Here is a 19973-nt window from a genome sequence, read left to right on the forward strand (position 1 = left end):
GGGCTCAGGACAGAGTGATCAGCACAGCTAAGAAGACACTGCCATGGGGGGAGGGGGGCGGAGACTGGGCCCTGTGCCCACCGCTGTCCCCAGCGTAGGCGGGCTGAGGGCGTCGGACTGGCTGACCTTCCAGCTCTCCTGTGGCCACAGCACCTTCCTGGTCACGGGCGTTGGGTCCTCATGGCCGACAGCATTGCTGGGACCTGCCACCCCCCCGCAGGCCCCACCCAGGGAACAGCACCCTCCTTTCCTTTGTCTCGGTTTTAAAGCCAGCTGGTTGTTTTCATGGCTTTCCCCACACAGTTGCTTCCAAGCAGTTCTGGCTGACGTCAGTACAAACTTTTTTTGGGGTCTGTCCAGGTGGAGAAATGTTTCATTTTCCAGGTTTTAGCACTTACCAACCTGAGGCAACTGCTATACTGTCCTCCTAATTATACAAGGAGGGAGGCATTACAGCCAGGAAGGGACCTGGGCACCTGTTACAGGAGGAAGGGACCTGGGCACCCGTCACAGCAAGGAAGGAAGGGACCTGGGCACCACAGGACACTAGGCCCAAGGTGGAGGGACGGAACTATGAGGACCCTTTCCAAGCCTGCGGCCATGAGTCACTCCCCCAACCAGACCCACTGCCTCCTCAGCTGCTTGACTAAGCAGGTAGCCATGTCCGTGGACGTGGACACCAAGCTTTCTCAACCTAAGAGGTAAATATCGATGGAACCCAGACACCACGTCAGCATTAACCTCAAGGGACAGACAGTACGGCCTGAGAGTGAAGTTGGATTACGTGTGCTTAGACACATGTACAAATCCCAATGCCTGCATCAGGCAGCCTGGCCCTTTCGGGGACATCTGACACCGGAAGACGTGGTGACATTAGATTTCTAGATGCACCCAAATTGAGTGCTGTCAAGAAGTTGTAAGTCACCAAGGAGAGCATTAGCATAAACCGTCGGTCCGAATCGGAACGCTGCAGTTAATAACTGGCACAGAACAAACCAGGAAAGCAGAGCTCACCTGGGAGAAAATGACCTTCCATCCAGAAATGCACCGAGCACGTTCGTGCCAGCCTGGTCTTGTCATAACAACTGCTTGTGTGTGCTCGTCTCTGTGCAGTGTGCAGAGCCTGGTCCCAACCTTCACTGCTGCTGTGACAGCACCCTCAGGCTTGGGGCACCGCTCTGCCATGTGTCACCCGCCCTCCAGGGCAGTCTTCCCCACTGGGACGAAAGCAGTTTTGATCGTTTGCTTAGAAAGAGAAGCTGCAGCAGGTATCCTGAGGCTTCAGAAAAGATTATCAGGGAAAAGAAGCCAAAAGTTACAGGTGGACAACTCTATCCATGAACTTCACCCGCTGTGATTTGGGAAACGGTTGACATCATTCAGCTTTGAAGGGACGGCCCCTCGCTGTGCCCCCGCGCCCCTGGGAGTGTATGTGCCAAACCGCCTCTGTTCCCCCCTTCATGGGCAGGTAGGCTCTGACCGCGAGGTCACAGACAGTAAGTACCCTGCTCTGAGCCGAGCACGTTTCTGCCAGAGCCGTGATTCCCCACCTGGCTGCAGACGGTCAGGCACGCCGATGCCGCCACTCACCCCAGGGCCTCACATGTGTCGTCTCGTTGGCTCTTCACCTCTGAGGGCAGAATGCTCCACAGCTTGCTCACAGACCAGAGAACGTGGGCTCACACAGACGTGGGGAGAAGAGCGAATGGCCCCCTATCTCACCTCCCTGACCCCCTCGTTACAGGCGTGCAGAAAAGCGTTCCACACATTCTGCGAACACACGTGTGCGTGGGGCCTGGGCCACCACCAGAAATGACATCTAACTGCTGTAATCGCAGTGTCCCCTTGGCAACCTCGTCGCCGTGGTAACTGGTGATGGGTCCTAGTTAGTTACGATACAGTGGACCTTAGAGGGCATGGGGTCCTACCCCTGCATTTCAGAGGGGAGCAGAGGCCAACAGAAGTTGTCACCTCACTGATCACGGTCAACAGTGACCATGGATGCTGATGACAGCGTGGGCAGCTGGTGCTGCCTGAGTCCTCAGAGCAGCAGGGGCACCCCTCTCGCTACTCCTGTTATGTGGCTGAAAGTGACCCATAACAGAAGCCCAAGGGGCTAGGGAATGATGCAATCTGATTTATATTTTTAAAAAAAAATCATTCTGGGGGCAGGGGGACCCATGGGAAGCAGGGAGAACGGTTAGGAAGCCCCGTTAGGGACCAGGCCAGAGGTCTGGCGCTAGGACTAGGGTCCTGGTGGTGGAGGTGGGGAAATGGGTTGTTTTTGAAATTAGCACCCAGGACTGGCTATGCCTTAGGTTTGGGGCAAGAAGGAAAGAGGACAAAATAATGTGAGGGTTTGGTCAGAGCCATCAGTTCAGAGGTGGTGCTTCTGTAAACAGGGCTGTGCAAAATGCTCAGCTCATCTCTCCCAGAGACAGGGCCAGCCCAGGTCTGCATCTACCGCCACACCCCATCCATCGTCCCCATTGGGGGGAAGACTTAAAATGGTGGCGTCAGCTGGTGGCGTCAGCCCGGTGGCGGTGGCGTGGGCTTGTATCCCAGTCCCACCCATTCCTGCAGCTGGGAGACCTGCGTGAGTCATAAGACCTCTTTGGGCCTGGTTGCCTCACTTAGAAAAGTGGAGGTAAATACGACAGTGCTCACAGCTGCTATTACGGGTTTCCTGCAGGCGCAGTGAGATGACAGCACGTGGGGAGCACGTCACACGGAGCCCAGGGGTGGTAGAGCTCTTGTCATTTCTTGTTTTGTGTGTTTGAGTTTTCTCACTTTTTCTTTGACTAGGAATTAACCAGCTTTTTGATTTACTCATAATGTCAGCTGTTATTCTATTTTAGAACATTTTTTCTGTCATCTTTATTGCTTTTTTCTGCTTTACTTCACTGTAGCATATTGTTCCAACTTTTTGAGTGAGATGATAAAATAATTTCTTTTTTTACTGATGAAAATATTTAAGCCTGTGAGCATGCTTTATGTGTGGTCCATAAATTCGATCTAACATTTTCACCATTATTGTTTCCTAGAAATTCTGGGATTTTACTTTGCGTTTCCCTCTGACTCAGAAGTGGGTTAACAGGGAATTGTAAAGTTTTCAGGCGAAGGCCTGTTTTGGTTTTGTGTTTCTTATCAGTCTCTGATTTTATTACACTATTATTAGAAACAATTTTCTACATTGTTTCCCTTTTTTGAAAGTAACTGAAGTAATTTTGTGGGTTATAACTTGCTACGGAAACTTTGCTCAGCTGATGGCAAAGCTCTGGCCACGTCAGGACACAGGACAGAGTTCTCAGCTACCGAGTTGTCTCTCTGTTGACAGCTGTCACTTACCTAAGCTGGCTATTCCCACCTGGGCTGCAATTATTCAGCCTGTGATAAGCCAGCCTTGTGGGTTCCGGCAGCTTCCACACTCAGCTGTTGCCTGACCAGCCAGTTTACTCCTAAATCTCTGATGCTAAGTGTGTGGCCTGGAGGTTAATTGAGGTCTGGACATAGAGTCTGCCCACATGGGTGTGTGATTAAATGTGTTAATAACAGGGAAAGCACCTACTCCTGGCTTTCTTAACCTCATGCTGTGGACACTTGGGGCCCAGCAGCTCTTTGTGGGGGGTTGGCCGGACCCCTGGAGGGTTTAGCAGCTCCCTGGTCTCCATCCACCAGAGGCCAGCAGTGTCCTCCCTCCTCCAGGTGTGACAACCCAGAATGTCCCCCGGGGACAACATCGCCCTGGGCATGAGCCACTGGCCCAGGGTTAGAGCCAACTGTGGAGCTGTCCTGTTGTTAAACCACTGTTGTCCTGTTGGGCTTGTGATCTTGTTCTCCGCCTCCTGCTATTAATATCGTTTCAATGTTTCCATGCTTTCCACCAGGCCATCCTGACTCAGCAAACATCTTGCTAAAGCCCCCTGGTCTATGTCCGCTGACCCCCGCGGGCAGGGAGATGAGGGCAGCCATCTTGCTTCATCCCGCAGGCCCGGTGGGCAGGCGGGGAGCTCAGAGAAGACACTGTGTGAGCCGCGCTGCCACAGAAGGCGCTGTCCAGACGCCAGTGCTGTTTCTGAGACCTGGACAGTGAAGGATGGATTCAGCAGCAGACAAACCGCTCGGCTTGTGCAACTCTGGCCTCTGGGTCCTATTTGTTTCTCCAGGAAAAAGAACAAAGCAAAACAAATGGGAGAGACGCACCCCAAACCGTTTCCAGCTGGGAACAACCAGGGCAAACCGGCCAAGCTCTTTGCAGCTGGGCTTCTGACCCTTAAGCCCCAGGTTCCCGGCGCTGCTGAGGAACAAGTCAGGTAAACTGGTCACTTGCTAACTGGTGAAGCTCTGAGCAGAGGTGAGCTACTGTGTGCACAGGTGCTCAGCTCTGGCTCTGGAGCTCATTCCCCAAAAGGACCCCAGACTTCCTGACAGTGACAACATGTCCGGAGAGTACGTACCATGTTCCCCTGAAAGTGAGACCTGGCCGGACCATCAGCTCTAATGGGTCTTTTGGAGCAAAAATTAATATAAAACTTGGTCTTATAATATAATATAATATAATATAATATAATATAATATAATATAATATAATATAATATAATATAATATAAAGACTCGGTCTTACAGTAAAATAAGACCGGGTCTTATATTATATTATACCCCGTCTTATATTACATTATATAAGAGCCAGTCTTACATAAGAGCCGGTCTTATAGTAAAATAAAACTGGGTCTTACATTAATTCTTGTTCCAAAAGACGCATTAGAGCTGACGGTCTGGCTCGGTCTTATTTTCAGGGAAACTGGGTAAGTTGGAGGCTGGTTAATATGAGTTCTTGCTGCTTTGTGGTTGTACCTCACAGGGCATGTCACCCCCAGACTGGTTTCAATCCGACCAGATTCTCTATAAGCCAAGGATGAGGTGGTAAATAGAGACAGGAACAATGAGCTCTGCATTCAGCTGTGGTGCGACCGTGGGGTGGCAGGATGGGGTCAGTGAGGGGGACGTGGCTCTTGCTGTCTCATCCACGACCCACAGCTCATCGCGTGGCGTCTGCCTTTGAACCTGCCCTCTGTTACTCTGTCTCTTGTTCAATTTCTAGAGCTTTTCTGTGGATGCGGTATCATTGCAGCATCTTTCATTTCCTTCTCGGGAAATTAATACAACTTGTATATTAAAAGAAAAAAGCCTTGACAAGATAACAGTATATATTTGTCAATCTATCCTTGAGGCATAGAGCTTGCATCCTACATCCCAGTCCTTGAAGGGGTCTGGGCACTCAGAACTCGACCCCCAGTTTAAGAGTTGAGGACGGCCTGCTGGCTGGAAGGCACAGGAGGGTGTGATGTGATCGCTGGTGTCCATTGGCCCGTGATCAGCGAGCGGCCACCCAGACCTTCTGGGGGAGTCCTTGCTCCCATTCCTGTGTCTGGCTGGCCCTTGACCTGCCCTGGGGTGGGAGGGACGCTGTGCAACTTCCTCCTTTGATGGGCAGAGCTGCTCCCCACACCGGGTGCCCTCTCGTGGAGCCCAGCAGCTGTGTGAAATCTGACCACCCCGAGACTGTCTTGCTGGGGGGAGCCCAGGCTAGCCACAGGGAGAGACGTGCTGTCCAGCCAGCCCCCCAGGCTCCACCCACCTGCTGAGGCCCAGATGCATGAGTGAGCGCCACTCACTGTGTCCTGGGGCCGCCGTACAAACTGCCCCAGACAAGCTCCAGCGTGAAACTGAAGGGTGTGCGGCCTCCATTTGCCTCATGGTTAAGATCGCAGCCGAATTATCTCGGGGAGGCACCTTCCTCTGACTTGTGTTTACTATTGATCAGGGCCCAGACGTTGCGAAGTTAAGTGTTACTTTGTGGGGTTTTTGTCAGTAGAGATGCAGGTGATCTCTGGTTGAGAAGACTCCGAAGCTTGCAGTCTTTTTTCCCTGTAGGACAGTGGTTACTGCGGCTTCTAACTTAGAAGACACGGTAGCATGACTCCCCAGCATAAAACTCTGTCCCCTGCTGCTCATTGAACCAACTTTGCCATTTTGCTGGCTCCTTGATTGATAAGTTCAACAAATCTCCGACATGCGATCGTTCCATACTTGTATGAGTCTCATGTGTAACTTTTTAAGGTTATACGTGGCCGTATAGACCGCCTCCGATTGTTGTCTGAATCCAGAGAGAAAGCTGGCCCCTGAGATGCACCGCTGAGAAACTTCTGACCACAGGGTCGCAGGGAAGAGGACAGCAAGACAGGGACGTGCGTATGAGGAAGGAGGGGAAACAGAAAGGTGAAGGTAACGTTTAGACCACAGAAAGCATCCGTGGTGAACTCAAGCTTGCCCCCGAGAAGGCTGAACCTCTTGGGGTGAGAAGAGACTGATTATGAGGAGAGACGGGGACATCTTTCTTTAAACAGTATTGGGGTAAAGGAACATGTGATAGATGCTGCTAAGTGAAGCCGCCGACACTGTGCTCAGCCCCGTCGCCACGGTAGCTGTGCCCACAGAAGCGAAACTCCCATTGATCCATGCAAGATACACTCAGGAACCAGGTAAACTGTTTCTAACCTGTGGTGCAGACAACCAGAGCTCAGAATTCAGAGGAGGAAGTGACAGCGGGAGCTGGGGGTCTCTGGAGGCCTTCCTGGAGGAGGAGAACTGGAGCTGGTCTCTAAGGAGCGGACCTCAGAAAGGGGGAGCACGGTGGGGACCAGGTGATGTCCCCCAGGGGGCTGTCACCCAGGGCTGACTGTCCAGATACTGAAAAGGACAGCTGGGTGCCAACCAGAAAGGACACACCTAGGCAGTTAGCACTAACACTTGATTTCCTGGGCCATGGGCAGTGTGATGGTGAATTTTATGTGTCAGCTTGTCTGGGCCACAGTCCCCACCCAGGGCACTGGCCAAACACCAGCCTAGGCGTTTTTTGTGCAGGCACTTTGCAGATGAGATTCACACTTAAACCAGGAGACTGAGGACAGCAGTTGCCCTCCATAATGAGGGTGGGCCTGGTCCAACCAGTTGAAGGCCTTCAGGGGAGAAGCCCGAGGTTCCCTGGGGAAGGGGTTCTGCCTGCAGACGGCCTGGCCGTCGGACTCGAGCTGCAGCACCAGCGGCCCTGGGGCCACAGCCTGACAGCCTGCCCTGCGGGTCACAGACTTGCAGCCCCCCAATCACGTGAGTTGATCCCTTAAGATAAATCCCCCCCTCCCGGGGCAGGGCTCCCTCCCACATCGCAGACCCTCTGCCCCCAGTTTTCTTCTGCAGCACCAAGAGAAGGCCCTTTGCAGCCCTGGCTTCATGAGCTTCCATGCGGCCTGGCTGAGCCCTCCCCATCTCCGAAGGAAGGGGAAGGTGGACCCCCGGGTCCCATGGAAATGCAACACGTGTAATTTGAATGTGCTGGTTAGCCCCATGAAAGGAGTAACAGAAACAGGAGAATTCATCATGCTTTGTTTAATCCAATATATCCAAAATACGATTTCAGCGTGGAGTCGCTACAAAACTGTATTGAAACCCACTTTATCGTGTATTGAACTGTCTTCAGAATTGGGTGTATATTTCATCGTTATAGCACATCTCAATTTGGGTGCTAAAATTTCAACCACGAAGGGGAAATGCAGTCCTAACAGAACAATGAAGGTGCATTTATTGGAAGAATAACTCACGCTGCCTTCGTCTTTCAGGCGGAATTGACTGAAATGAAAAAGTCGGTGCAGCCTTCCTAGCCGAGGTCCAGCCGCGCTCCCGGGCCGCCGTGCTGCGTGTGGGCTGCCCCCCAGCGGCCGCGCCGGGTACTGCAGGGGCCTGCTCAGGACAGAAACCTTCCTGCAGTCAGGGTGTGAACCTTTGCTGCTTGCAGGTCTATGAACTATTTTGGGGTGGGGTTGGGATTAGGGGGTGAAGAGATGCATAGAGAGGGAGAATGGGAAAGGTAGGGGTGTGCGTGTGTTCCGTTCCTGTTCACAAATCGCTGTCGTGACTGCAGGTGGCAAGGACATCTCGAATCAGTCACCTACTTACGCAGTGTGATCTTCTGAGCACCTGAGGACCACTGAGCCCCCTGAAGGCAGACAGGGGCCTTCTTTACCCTTGAAGGGAGGAGGGAAAAAAGCACCCCCAGCCTGGGAGAAAACAATGGCTTCATTCGCCTGATTGCTTAATTTTTGATGCCAGGGCAGTGTTTTCGAAGAAGCGACTTGAACAAATGCAGACCTGTTGTTTCTCAATGGCTGTCACCCCCACCCCTGGGGAGTGTACCTTTGTCACTGTGTCGATTTGATTAAAAACCTACAACCACAGAAGGACCCAGACTTTGCAGCCCTGTGAGCACACTCGTGACTGAGTGTCTTCCAGCCCAGGGGACAAGGTGACCCCAAAGTGGTTTGGGGTCCTGTGGGAGGCAAACCAGTCAGAGCCCACTGGGAGGTCTCTCTGGCGTCCCTTCCCTGGTTGGCCAGGACTCTGTCCCCTAAACGCCACCTGGGCCGGCTCTGTCCTCTTCCTGCTGTTCTCTCCTTACAGAGCTCAACTGTGTTTTCGCCCAAGGCATCAAGTCTATTTGAGAATTCTGACTTAATAGCACTTCTTTTATTCCTATTTGTTAGGTGTATGACTAAACATGAATAATGTGTTATTTCTGGCCCGCTTGGTTGTCACCAGCCTCCAGGGTAGAGGAAAGTGACAAGAGCTTCTGCCTTTGGAACAACGGCCAGGATGAGTCACCCTTAAGTGGAGCTCTGTTGCTTCCGGAAACCATGGCGGTGGTTTCTTTCTTAGATCGTTCCAGAGAACGTGCAGCTGCAGACCACCTGCTTCCTCTGTGGGGAGTCCTGGGGGCTCCTGACCACGTCCTGGCCACGTCCCGTTGTCTGCTGGGTTTCTCCTCTGAGCCCCAGGACAGCCATCTCTCCTGAGAGGTGAGGGGAAGTCTTTTCCTGCAGGTGACGTGTTACACGGGACACGGTGTGGATACGTAATCCCGCTGCAGGGGAGGGAAGAGTGGGACAACCAGCCTGCCTGCCAGGGGCTGCACTGCCCTGTTGGAGGGTACGGAGACCCAGCCCGACTACATGGTGGCAGATGACACTTGAGTGACCGCCCAGCTACACTTCTGCCCGCACTGCAGGGCTACCCTTTGTCATCCCAGGCCTGCTGACCCTGACGTTTCCTAATCTCTGGCTTTTGCCAGTTGGCTGAGTGTAAAGTGATATCACAAGGTTTCAGTCTATGTGTCTCTGATGACTGGTGGTGTGAGCATTTCTTTATTTGCTCGATGCCTCTTGGATTCTTTTTCTGTCAATTAGCTTGTTAAGACCATTTACCCATTTTCTGGGAGGGTTGCCATTTTTTTCTTTGCACAAGAATTCTTTTCCATTGTTGGTCCGTTGTGGATATTCCAAGATCTTCCTCCATGCCTCTGTCTGCTATGACTATGCTGGTGGTACCCTTTGCTAAAAAGAAACCCTTACTTTTGATCTAATTAAGTGCATATTTGGTGTGTGTGTGTGTGTGTGTGTGTGTGTGTGCACGCGCGCGCATGTGCCTTACAGTGTTTGATTTAGAAGTTTTAAGAAGTCCTTCCCTCACTTCATGGTCACAGAGACCACGTGAATGTTCTACTTTGAACTTCATTCTTTACCATTCACATTTAGGTCTTTCATTCACCTACGTAAGTCTACCTTCACATATAGCGTTAGGTAGGGACCCAGCTTTAATTTCTCTCTGGGAGAATCCATTTTAATTTCTCAAGTGATTCCTAGGGAGAGATTTTTTTAAAAATTCTAGTACACACAGTTTCATTTTTCTCTGGTACAGTTTGTGCAGCAAACCAGAGCTCTTGTAGCTGGTCGCTGCGATGTCTTGTGAAAATACAGAGTGTCAATGGTGACCCAGCTCTGGCACTAGAAGTGAGTGTTAAAAATTGATTTCTAGCTTAGTGGTTGGAGGAATCATTAGACTTGACATTTGGTTCTGTTTGAAGTCAGAGCCTTTATAAGAACTAAAAAAAAAAACCTTCCAATTTACTTCCCATCCTGTGTCCTGGAAGGGTGATTTCATGGCCTAGATACGACACAGAATGACTAGCGGGAGGCATTCCCAACCCTAATTGCGAAAACTTAATTTCATCCCAATAACCACTGGCGGGTGTAGAATTACTTGCTTTTCCTTTTGTGTCTTAGATCGTTTTCCTGCCTGATTTTAATTTTTTCCCTCTTTCTCTTTTTCCTTTGGACTCACACACTGACCTCCCCCTTTTTCTCTCCCCCAATTTGTAGGTAACTGTGGAAAATGGAGACATTTGAGTAAGCAAATGTCTGAGTGAGTACTTTTCCCCGTTCATTTTACTACATTTAATGGTAGTACAGCCTGCGTACAAGAGAAAAGTCCACAATCTTAAGTTTATAGCTCAATGAGTTTCACAAGGTGAACACATCATAGAATCAGCTCCCAGAGCGAGAAACAAAAATGACCGACAACTCGGAAGGCACCGTGCCCCTCGCTGGGTGACACCTCCTGCCTCTGAGCAGCATGGTTCCGTGTTGCCTGATTTTTGAACTTCATCTAAGGAGAGGCATCACATAGTGTATCTTTTTGGATATGGCTCCTTTTGCATAATATGTTTGTGGATTTGCCCATGTCGTGTTGTATGTATTTCAAGGGACCTCGAGGATCTCCTTGGGTGTGTGCATGCGTGTGTGCATGTGTGTGTGTGCACACATCCTACTAAGCAGGTAGATTTCATTGGATTGTCAACGAGGTCTGAGCACTGAGAAACACCAGTTTGCGGAGACACCCTAGGTCACCCTTTGTCCCCAGGTATTTGTGGGGTGCAGTGCTGAGGCCCTTTAGGGTCTGCCCTGCACTTCTTTACACATGAGAATGGACATGGACACGGTAGGGGAGAGGGCAGTACTTCCCCCACTGCTGGGACCCTTTCTTTCCAATGACACAGACTACGCCGGGCATCTGGGTGCCCTGGAGCCTTCCGACAGGAGCTCCTGCGTGGAAGCCTCCATGTTTGACTCCAGCCCAGAGCGTCCAGCATGAGAGCAAACGGGCAGACCGTGCATCACCCAGGGCTAAGCGGCCTGGGTCAGGACAGGCGCACTGGGGACTCAGAGGTCAGCACCTGGGGAGGGACGGCCAGTGTGGCTCAGGAAGGAGCTCGGCGAGCAGTGAGGTGGCATCTGCGTATATGGATGCGAGGTGACAATACAGAATGTCAATGGTGACAGGGCACAGCTGGGATCTGCCATGTACTGGCCTCCCACCCAGCACTGGGGATTCAGTCCTTTGTCACGAGCGGAACGCACTCCACGGGCAGGACCCAAGAGGTGCTGCACCCCCGTGGGGTCACAGTGCTTTCTGAGCCCTTGCTGGACACGTGGCTACTGCGCCAAGGGTGCCACGTGTGTCATTTCTCATGATCCCCTCGGCCACCTCCTGGGGACAGAACTGCTATTGCTCATATTGTACAGATGAAGAGGGGATACATCACTTGCTCAAGGTCACCTGAGAGTGAGGGCAAGTCCAGAACTGGACCCTGGCTGTCTCTGACCTGCCGATGGTGGGCCCCCTGGGCCCCAGGAGGGGGGCGCCATCCCAGGAGCCCCTGGAGTCCGGTTCTGTTTTTCATTTTTCCATCTGTTGGCACCAGCAGTGCTGGCCATATGGTGACGTCAAGTCCTGGGCAGGTTCATTTTCTTCTCAGGAAGGGGTGCTAATATGCCAGTTGTTGCAAGTCACAGAGGCAAAGGAGGGGGCAGACACCTGGGGCCATGAGGGTAGACGCGGAGGCTCAGAGAAAGGGCGCATGGGGGTGTCTGCAGGTATGTGGTGCCAGGAAGAGGGAAGACCGTCCCTGTCAGTCCCGAGACATGTGGGATCACGTGCTCATTCGGTTGTGGCAGAGGCAGGGTTAATGACGCAGGCTCATGAGCCTTTAGTCCCATCCTTTTTACTGCACACTGATGCAGGCTGCCATCACCAAGACACAGGGGACCCCAAGGACCCAGCTAGGACCAGACGGGCCTGGCCTGCAAAGGGCGCAGAGCAGCCCTTCAGCCACATTCTCAACCAGGTGACCGTTCCAGCCTAGAGCCTTCTGGCCACCCAGCGCATGCCATTCCCTCAGTCCAGTGTCCCAGGCGCCGTCCCAGGCCAGGCCCCAGACGTAGAGCTATCAGAGTAGCCGTGATGAGGGAAGCAAATGTCAGGGGTGTCGAGGCTTCAGGCTGGGGAGGCGGCTGCCCTGCCCAGGTGGAAACACTCCAAACCCGAAGGTCAGGGAAAGACGCATGGGGTCCCTTGCCCAGGGCATGAGGTTGAGGGTACAGTGGCTCTGGGAAGCTCGCCAGCACGTTACTTCACGGTCCCCTCCCTCTCCGTGACGTCTGTTACACCTGGCCCTGCCCAGGACTCTGGCTGGGCAGCGGGAGCCAGCCCGCTCCTATCTTTTCTGTGATATGTCCCTGGGGGAGCTCGGTGGCACCTCTGGTGGTCATCACCTGCTTCATTATCGAGGGCTGTGCCTTGCTGCTGCACCATGTTGAAAGGACAGGGGAATCAGAGGCCTTGCAGGTAGGCGGCCGGTCCAGGAGGGGCCGGGAGCACCCGGCAGCTGTTCTCCGTCCGCTCTCCATGCCTCTCTGGAAGCTGGCGCAATTATTGTGCGTTAGGTGATAACCTGCAGGGACATGTGGGCAGTTCAGAGAGGTGCCGTGCAAGTGACACCTGGTCTAATCAATTCTTTCAGTTTGTGTTGTTTCCAATTGGACTCTGGTTCCCAATGTTGATACATGACCCCCAGGCAGGGATTACAACTCCCCACCTTCAGACGCAGAGCCCAGCGTCAGCACGTAATTGCCTGCCTTTTGCCTATTGTTTCCAACATTAAATTGAGGGCCCGTGGCTGTCCAGCCCGGACACTTTTGAGGATGTCAGGCTTGCCTGAGAGTTGATGACTTAATTTTCTCAGGAATGGCCACATCATCTGTCACTGCCCGAGACAATGAGAATCTCAGCGGCAGCCCCGTCACTTCTGATTTGGGGAAGGTGGGCGACGATAGGCGTGTCCGGGCCAGTCTGGGTCAGCATGAGGGAAGGCGGGGAAGACAGCGCCTGAGACCCAGGAGCGGTGTCACATGCTGGAAAAATGCTCCGTGTCGGGACATGCACAGAACCCAGGAGGACCACTCAGGGGCAGAAAGAGCACGGCTGGGCCCCTCTGTGCATTAGGGAGGAAGTGTTGATCGTTTAGTGTCTACGTTCCTTGCTGGACTCTATGCTCCAGGAGGTTCCCGCCGAGGCTGGGAACCAGGAAGGCGGAAGGGGACCACACTGAGTGATGACTGTTCCAAGGACACTGTTGTCACCTCTGAAGTCCCAGCAGACGGCGAGGCATGTGTCTTCGGCCAGCTGACCTGGTGCCTGAGGCTCGGGTGTTGGGCCGTTCATCAGTGGTCCAGAGGTGAGGGAAGTCCTTCTGGTCTCGGACAAGTGAACTAGAAACAGAACTGAAAACATTGGTGAGAACCTAAGGGGACACGAGAAGCAGCTGTCAGAGGCCAGGAGGTGTCACCTTGTCCCTGCCATTCACACACAGAGGCTGTGAGCTCCTTCGAGACTGGGTTGTGCAGCCCATTGAAGCCTTTCCCCTCTGATATGCAAGTTGAGACAATTTAGGTGGCAAACGGCAGAAACTGAAGTCAAAGTAACTCAAGTAAGAGAGAATCTGTGGCTCACACCTGGAAGGTTGGAGGGAGGGGCTGGCATCAGGCAGGTGTGGGTGCCGGGTTTGCCCAACGTCACACACGTCTCAGTCCTCCATCCTGCTGCCTCCTGGCGTGGGCCTCACGCTTCGGTGGGCTTGCTCCATAGGCAGGGAAGTTGGCCACTGGAGGGACCGAGCCTGAACCTTTATACTTTGGCTTCCACAAAGGGCAGAGTCCCCTGTCCCGCTGCCTGCAGAGGTATGGCTGGTGGTCGGTTATGTCAAAAGCTCCAAGGAAGAATAATGCCCACTTCCTGAAATGGGACTCAATGCCACAAAATGCTCTCATGGGGAAGACGGGATTTGTCAGGCCCTGAGTCCACTAGCAGGGACTGTGGCCTGTGTTTAACAGGAAGAGAATCTCTTACAGAGCCAGGCATCGCAACTCGGTGACACCTGCCTGAATTGCCTGTAAGTTTCCATTTCTTATACATTATTCTATGTGAAACCTGTTCAATCAAACATCTTGTAACTTGCGACGGGCTGACTGAAATAAGTCAGCGTGTACTCTAAGAGAGAAAAATATATTTAGTGATAGAATCCTTGAGTTTTTGAGCTGAAGGAACTTTTAGAGCAGTATTATTTCAATGAGAAATTAAAAAAAAAAAAGCAGCAGACTCCTGGTTCTGTGATGGGAAGAACTCAGAGACAGGCCTGTTTGACGGCCCAGTGTGAAAACACAGTGACCATCGTCAGCAGGCTAATCCACAGATCACACTTTCCTAGCGGACGCTGGTAGGGATTTGGCCGATATCTGCCCCTCCTGCAGAAGTCCATATAGAAGGGAAACACTGGCCAATCACTTTGCAACCGTGTCAGGTTTGGAAGCGTGTGGATTGTTATATTAATAACTCATCTATGTGGCAAGATTGTTTTCTCCCCAACGACTCACCCCATCATATTTTCTTCTCTTCAGCTCTATTGAGGTGAAATGGATGAGTAAAATTGTGATACATACTCGTATTTCTCTTTAAGCGTCAGTACATCCTCTGGCTGGAGACCCGCCCAGCTCAATTAACCCAGAATGAAGGGTAAATTAAGAAATGTCTTCACATCCATAGCTCTGAATTTTAGATGTTGTCACAATGCCAAGTGTCACGGGCTCAATAGAAACCAGTTCGATTATATTTTCATGGAACAGAAGCTCCTGAACGAAGGAAAGGGCAGAAAGCGAAGGAACAAAGAGAGAAACCGACAGCGGCTCCTGACGTGTGCTTGGGGGTGACACCAGCCATCGCACCCCACCCCAAATCTAACCTCAGCAGCCGCTGCTTCTGCTTAGGCCTGGGCTCCACCATCGCTGGCAGATGTGGGCAAACCTCGCCCGGAGGCCGGACCACAGACTGCGGCCTGGAGCCAGGCTTCTCTCCCTGGTCTCCAGGCTGGGCTCCGACCCAGAGCTGTCGTTACAAGAGGAGACAGGCACATCTGCGATTAGGGTCAGGTGTTGGTAAACTCGTGAAAGATTGGCTTGAGGTCTTTCGTTTCTCTGTGCTGTGATGGACACAAATCAGTACGAAGAAAGACCTGCGACTCAGTAGAAAATGGGCAAAAAGTAAGGAAACGTCACAGACACGGACATCACGGGTGTCCAGGGGGTCCCGTGAGCTCACGCCTGCATGAGCGGTCAGGGCCTCAGTCCCGCCTGTATACTTCCGTGTGCGCTGTGCTAACAAGTTCCTCTAAGCGTTTCCCCTTTGGAGTGAGGTGACAGTGAACCTTCCGGGCAGAGGGAGGTGGAGGCTCGGGGGTAGGAGAGGCACCTCAGCACTTCCTGCCACGGGCCGGTCAGCGGCGTGAGGACTCTGGTGCGGCCCCTCGTCACTGCCTGGAGCCTGGTCCTGCAACCTGCAGCCTCGGCCTGGTGCTAACCTTTCCACGGACCTCTCCACCTGCAGCCAGGTCCCTGTGTGCCACCCACACCCCACCCAGCCCCCGACACCCCCCTCACGTCGCTGTGGCCGGTTCCCCCCCCCCCACTCTGGCGGGTGGTCCACTGCTTGTCCAGCAGCTCAGACCGGACTGGAGGCGGTGGGTCCTCAAGTGACAGTCCCTGGGCAGCTGTCTGGTGGTGCACAGGGCCCCAGGGCCCTGGAGAAGCCCAAGAGAGCCCAAGAGAGAGGCAGAAGCACAGAGGCAGGTAGCCCAGAGACATGAGCTGTGTAGGGACGGATGGCAGAGTGGCCCCCTAATGCTTTGGAACCTCATAAGAGGCCTGCATTTTCAGCCAAAAAATGAATAACAAACAATATGATTAGGGTAATAGAACAATAGTAAAACCGGCACCCACATACCACGCTGGGATTTCCGCTACCCAGATTTAATAACTGTTAATATTGTCCATATTTGCTTCAGGTTCTAAAAATAAATATGTATGCTCTGTTAACATAGGGTGGAGTTCTGTGTTTTAATAATTCGTCTAAATAGAACAATGAAAGTCACTTTCTGTGACTTGTTTGCCTCCCTCTCAACATGGGGCTGAAGCTCTAGTCAGTTCGTCCGACATGCGAGTTCCTTGCGGGGCGAGCGCACAATTTGTTTATCCATTACCCCTATTTATCTATTCCCCTCGTATCCATGCCCCTAGTATCCATTCCTCTGTTATCCATTCTCCTGTTGACAGACGTGTCCAAATTTTCACTGTTACCAAGTGAGGTGAGATACTTTGTGTGTGTTCTTGTACGCGTTCTCACGGACACACACAAGTTCACTTCAGCCGTGTGTGTCGTGGGTGTCACAGCGGTTCTCAGATACCAGACTCAGGCGGAGGTGATGCAGGGCTCACTGGGGGTGCCCTCGGGTCACTCCTTGCAGGGGAGTGGGGAGCAGGGCTGGACAGAGGGACAAGGGGACCACTAGGCCGTCTCCTGAAAGGCTCAGCAAAAATGGCCACGCCCCAACGTCGCAGCAGTTTGACAAAGAATCTCACTTCTGAAGCTGGAGGACGGCGGTAAAGGCTGTTGAGTTGAGCCGCTCTGGCCGCCTGACCAGATCCCCAGGCTCTGCGTCCCCCCTGGCTGCTCTGCTCACTGTCACCCCAGGGAGGACAGCAGCTCCTCCTAGGAGAGTGGGGCCGGTCGGCTGTAGCTTCCCCAGCACCAGCTTGGTGCCCCGCTGGAATTTTAATTGCTCCCTCAGGATTCCGCAGCAGCTCCCCGAAATGTCACTGAGCCCTGAATGGCCAAAGGAATAACTGATATTGTCAATTTACCTTCCAGCGGCAAGACAAGCCCTTTATCCTTTAGGGGGAAGCAAAAATAGACTGGTTTCATGGGGTAAGTGAGCCCCAGGAGAAGGCAGACGAAGGCTGGGTCGTTGCAGACGCGCCGTCTGCGGCTCCTCACGAAACACAGCACCGGGTTAGAACCGGGAACTGGTTCTCGCACTCTCGGTTTCTGCTTTCCTTTAAACGCCAAGGGGGACTGCACTGGGCACCACCAGTATCTAGTTGCCTGAGCGGTGGGCCACACATAATGAGAGGGTGAGGGGGTCAGCGATGGAAACCCAGCTGCAAAACGGGAAGAGCTCTGCAGACTGCAGTCTCTCTCTGCACACGGAAATAAGGTAACTGCTCCATTAACAGAGGTTACAGTCAGAGGTGACCCAGGTGCCACCCCAGGCTGCTGGCCCTTGCCACCTTTGCAGGATGGGGCCTCTTTGCCTAGAGACGTGTCCCTGCCATTCCAGCCTGCCCATCACACCCACACTGCTGCCCTCCTCACTGCTGGTGAGTCTTGGATCCACACACCCTTTGTCTGCAAAGGTCTTTCCCTGGCTTCCTCTGTGTGCTGCCACCCCCACAGCAGGAGGCTGGGAGCCAGGTCTCCCCTGTTATTAGAACCCTATTTCCTGTCTGCAAAGTGGACCCCGCACCTGTCCTACCAGCTTCACCCGTTCTGCTGACATGAGAGTATGGAAGGGAACTATACCGTATTTTGAAACTGTAGAGCTTAATGCTACCGTGTTTCCCCCAAAATAAGACCTAACTGGAAAATAAGCCCTAATGTGTGTTTTGGAGCAAACCTTAATATAAGACCCAGCCTTATTTTCGAGGAAGCATGGTAATACTACACAATCTTCTCGTGAATCCGTTCTTTGCTAATTCAGACCAGGGGCTTGGAGCAAGGGGAACTCATTTGTAGGTAAGTGGAGGAAGCCCATGTGGATGGTGAAACTCACATACTGTGAGTTTTTCCCCCCTGAAAGCTTAAATGCCACGGGAATTGGGTGTGAACAGGTTGTCTTGGCCTGAGATCTTTTCCACCCCAGACTAGAAAAATTCCTCCACAACTGGGGGAGAGACTACAAGAAGTGCAGGGGGGGAATGGGAGGAATGAATCCCTCAGATCCTGGCTGAGCCCCAGGGGTGAGAATGGGCAGCAAGCGTGGCTGGTGGTGCAGCCACTCAGTGAGACGCCCGTGTGGCTTCATATTAGAACCGCCCGGGAGGAGCACTATTAACATCAGTGACACAGGACATCCATGTGCCAGAATAAGCTGGACCAGGACCTCGCATCATGTACAAAAATTAACTAAAAATGGATCGATGACCTAAATATAAGAGTGAAGATTATGAAACTCTTAGAAGAAAACACAGGGGTAAATCTTCATGACTTTGGGTAATGGAGTCTTAGACATGATACCAAAAGTACAAATGACGAAAGAAAAAACAGATACATTGGACTTCATCAAAATCAAAAACATTTGTGTATCAAAGGACATTATCAGGAATGCGAAAAGACGACCTACAGGATGGGAGAAAATATTTGCAGAATGTGTATCTGAAAAGGGTCTAATATGCAGTCATTTGGGGGCCTGGCACAAGCCTTATTCCTCCTGTCCCTTTTTAACTCTCTTTAACATACAGAGATCTGTCCCTTCCGGTTGTAGTTATTTACCTCCAGGTTGGGTTTTTGTTGTTTTTGTTGTTTGAGGGTGTGGGGCATTGATTTATAAGCTCTTGTTTTCCACAACCAGTAATACCTGCTTAAACATTAGGTTTAACTGGAATTCCTTGCTCGGCCTCCTGCAAACCCTTCACGGCTCATATCCTCGTTCAAATATTTGAAGGCAAACTGTGGCTGGACGTTAGGGAGATGGAGGGAGCAGAGGCTGCCTCTTTCGGGAAGCCCACTGTGTGCTGAGATCGGGGCTAGGAGTCAGGCATGGAGGGTCCAGGGTGGAGCCTGCATTGGGATGTCGTGGTCCTCTCTGAGCCAGTGGCCCCACAGTGGTCCTGGGGGACACAGACCCTTTATGAGCCTCATATCTGTCCCAGTGTGTTGTCATCACTCGAGAGCAGAGCACAAGGCAGCATTTCCTATCACACGTATCACAGACCACTATCTGGTCCCCTGAGGGGCTCTGGGGGCAGGAGCCGGGTGGGGTCAGAGCTCATGTATCAATATGTTTGGGCCAGTGTCTCTCAACCACAGCGCCGTGACCTTTGGGCTGAACAACTCCTGGTTGTGGGGACTGTCCTGGCGAGGTGTAGGATGTTAGCTGCGTTTCCACTACTCACTAGATGTCACTAGAGCACCACCCCCAGCCTCCATCTTGAACAACTGAAAGTGTCTTCAGACAATCCAGGTGTCCCTTGGGGGGTGTTCCCTCAGACAGCCTCAGCCTCTCACAGCGCAGGTTCCACAGGTTCTCTGAGACTTAGAAAGGTCCTTTGCACAGCATCTCCTGAACTGCTCTGTCTATGGAACCTGCGTCCACGGGACATCTACTAGCATTCCTTGGGCTTTGGGTTGTATGACACGTGCCTTGAAAGAGGCTGGTTGAAGACGTGGTCCAGCCACCGGTAAGGGTCATGACGGAGGTCGGATGCTGGTGAGCCACGTTGTCGTGTCGCAGGCAGAGTGTCAGTCACCCCGCAGACTTTTCTGAAGCCTTGTCTGCTCTGGGCTGCTTTCCTTCAAACTGTTTCTTCTGACCATCTTTTCCTTCCGCAGGAGAGTGTTAAAGCAGAGACGTGCCCTGGAGATGGGAGACACTGGCATCTGGGCAATTTTCGTTACCTTCCTGGGGTGGAAACCTGGGGGGAAGCCCCCCAGCCCTAGTGGGACCCCAATGAGCCACCGTTCACCCTGGTGCTCTCCTCTAGCTGCAAGTCCCCTTGGGGACACTTCCCTCTCCTTTTGCGACTCTAAGGCTTCAACCGGCGTCCTAAACGCATTGCTCCACCTGTAAAACAGTCCCAATC

General features: G+C 52.5%; 1 long non-coding RNA gene across 2 annotated transcripts; it reads left to right on the forward strand.

The window, feature by feature from the left end:
- Positions 1-4613: 4613 nt before the first annotated feature.
- Positions 4614-10940, forward strand: LOC109453044 (uncharacterized). Of its 2 annotated transcripts, none has more exons than XR_012490284.1 (4): positions 4614-7167; positions 7677-7852; positions 7979-8909; positions 10269-10940. It is a non-coding gene; the product is annotated as an uncharacterized LOC109453044 (long non-coding RNA). The 2 variants fall into 2 exon arrangements; XR_012490285.1 differs by having other exon boundaries at positions 7677-7829.
- Positions 10941-19973: the final 9033 nt, after the last annotated feature.

The sequence above is a fragment of the Rhinolophus sinicus genome, linkage group LG11 (genome assembly GCF_036562045.2).
Source record: "Rhinolophus sinicus isolate RSC01 linkage group LG11, ASM3656204v1, whole genome shotgun sequence".
Lineage (NCBI taxonomy): Eukaryota > Metazoa > Chordata > Mammalia > Chiroptera > Rhinolophidae > Rhinolophus > Rhinolophus sinicus.